The sequence below is a fragment of the Hipposideros armiger genome, unplaced genomic scaffold (assembly GCF_001890085.2).
Source record: "Hipposideros armiger isolate ML-2016 unplaced genomic scaffold, ASM189008v1 scaffold_217, whole genome shotgun sequence".
Classification (NCBI taxonomy): domain Eukaryota; kingdom Metazoa; phylum Chordata; class Mammalia; order Chiroptera; family Hipposideridae; genus Hipposideros; species Hipposideros armiger.
Window position 1 is genome coordinate 2487219 of NW_017731567.1, and position 2598 is coordinate 2489816.

The 2598-nt window shown below is 43.2% G+C and overlaps 1 protein-coding gene across 1 annotated transcript in view; it reads right to left on the minus strand.

Moving 5' to 3' along the window:
- The window catches only part of KCNIP4 (potassium voltage-gated channel interacting protein 4), a 141805-nt gene extending 141025 nt beyond the window's left edge, over positions 1-780 (minus strand). The window contains exon 1 of the mRNA XM_019654264.1: positions 684-780. The gene's annotated coding sequence lies outside the window, so the exon portion shown is untranslated. The remainder of the gene's footprint in view (positions 1-683) is intronic.
- Positions 781-2598: the final 1818 nt, after the last annotated feature.

Here is a 2598-nt window from a genome sequence, read left to right on the forward strand (position 1 = left end):
TCAGCCTACCCTATGAATTTTAAACAAGCTAACTTCCAGAGTCGTATGGTCCAATTCCTTAAAATAAATATCTGTATATGTATGTTTTTGTATGTTATATATATATATATATATATATATATATATATATATATATATATATATATATATATATTTCTGTTTTTCTAGAAAGCCCTGATTGATACACATAAAGAGTGAGCAAAGAAAACAACTCGAATTTGTGTAGATGTTTTCCACTTTATAGTAGTTATTTGAACCTAATGATATTTCTGAAGTTTGGCAGTACCTAATTACAACACCAAATACATGTATGTGAGGCAAGACATGTACAAGGTAATACACTTTAAAGGGTACAGCTGTGCTGCTAAGAAGTTAGGCCAGGGGAACCCAAGCATTATCTGAGTCTAGTTCTCACCCCTCAGCTCAAAGAAACATTTTCCCGTGTTTGGAAGCCGGGGCTGCTGTCACTAACATGGTTGTCCCTCTACCACTGGGAAGCACCTCATTACTGCACAAATGTTCCCTTAGGTATTTAGAGAAACACAAGTACAGCGTAGAGTTGGTTTTACAGACTATAACCGTATTGATTCTTTTTAGAAGCAGAGAACTGCAATGCATGCAGACCTAACAAACAAAACAAAGGACCAGTTTGGGAGGGAGAAAAAAAAACCAAACAAACTTGCTTTGCACAGCAGGAGACGACGTTTTGGCAGCTGAGCAGGGTAAGAGCTTCAGGAGGCGCTCTTTGATGCTGCGCTTGGTGCTGTTCTGGGCGTAGAGGAAACCTAGAAGATACGCGACGGTTCCGTTAAAGCCTCTTCGGAGAGCACCTGGGGCGGGTTGCGCGGTTTAGCAGAGGAAGCCCCGCAGGCAGACCCTGGCTGGAGGCAGCCCCCGGCTCTGGCAGTCACAAGCAGGAGGGTGGGACCCCAGAGCGGGGAGACACGTCCTTTCCCCCCCCCTTGTTTTTCTCATGTTTTACGTTTTCTTTTTAAACCTTTTCCTTATGATACATTAAAGATAATAACTATCAAGTGAAAACAGAATTATGCAAGTATACTGAGAGTGCCAAGGAGTGTATACACATTTTTTTAAAGCTTTTATTGGGGAATTGGGGGAGGGGAACAGTGCTGGGAAAGTGGGGGAAGGGGAACAAACAAGTTGCTGTCATTTTGTTCTTCAGTCTAGTTGTGGAGGACGTTGCTTCACTGGCCCAAGTTGGCACCATCATTGCGCTCTTCCNCTGGTAATTCACTTTATCTTTGTATGCCCCAGCCTGATAAAGGGATGAAGTCAGCCAGCTGTGGAGTCAGAATCCCAGGTCTATTATTTGGGGAAGTTGTTTTATCTTCTCTGTGCCTCAATTTTCTCAGCCATTTTATGGGGAAGATACTATTGTACCTGCCTCAGAAGGTGGGTGGGATTGTCAATTGAGTTAATAGTTGTCATACATTCATATTCATGTTGTTTCCTGTGCTAAGTCCTTTGCATGGACTATCTTGTTTAGTTCCCACAACGACCCATTTTTCTAATGGTCTTTCTTCCTGTACCGTGAATTAACCGCGTGAATTTCCTCCTGAGAAACTTCACACGTGCTATTTTCTCTTTCTTGGGACTCTCTGCCACTGTGACACTACTGGCTTCCTCTTGGTCTCAAATGTCACCTCATCAATGAGACAGTCAAATTAACTCCTCTACCTGAATTCATTTTCCATCATATTATCACAGGTTTACCTTCCTTTATAATAAGTCATGAATTCCTGAGATTTTCTTTGTTTCCGTGTTTATCATTTCTCTTCCCATGTAAGCTCTGTGAGGGCAGTGAACTGATGTTGTATTTTCTGCTCTAAAACTAGTGCCTGGAATCCTGCTTGTCACACATGGTCTCCTAAAAAAAATACTGTGGAATGAATGACTGTCAGGAAACTAAGGGGCCAGCCAGAGACTTGATCTAAATGACACCAGGCATGATGTTTAGGAAGAGGCACACCAGGACTTCAAATGAAGGCAAGGAGGACGCTAGAGCACAGGCTGCCTCCATCTTCCTCTTTCAATAGCTGTTGAAGGGATAATGAGGGTCTGAGCAAGAGCCCTACCACAAGAGATAAAAAGAAGTTAATTTTAAAAGATATTTCAGAGAAAAATTAACCAGAGTTGAGTGACCTGATAAGATGGTGAGTGGGGGAGCATAAAATGGAGGGTAGACGATTCTAACCCCAGCAACCACACAGCTAGTGGGGCCAAGGAATGATATGAGAAACCTGGGGAGTGGGGCTGTGTGATGATGATCAGGCTGCTACACCTGGCTGGTGCTCTCATCTGCACTCTGGCAAGAGGGTTCAAAGTGCAGAGGGCAATTGGCTGCATAGGGGATGGGGCCAAAAAGTTCATCAAGCTAATCCTTATCTTATGGTATTGCCAGCCTCAGTCACTATCTCACTTCTCATTCTTCATGGGTGGGGAGTTATTAACGTCAGGAGGAAGACATTTGAAGGCCTACATTAATTCTCCCTTGATCATATCCATCATCCCTGTTCAGCTACCAGTCAGGCTGCTCCATTGGAGATCACTGCTTAGAGCTGTCACCTCCTTCACACA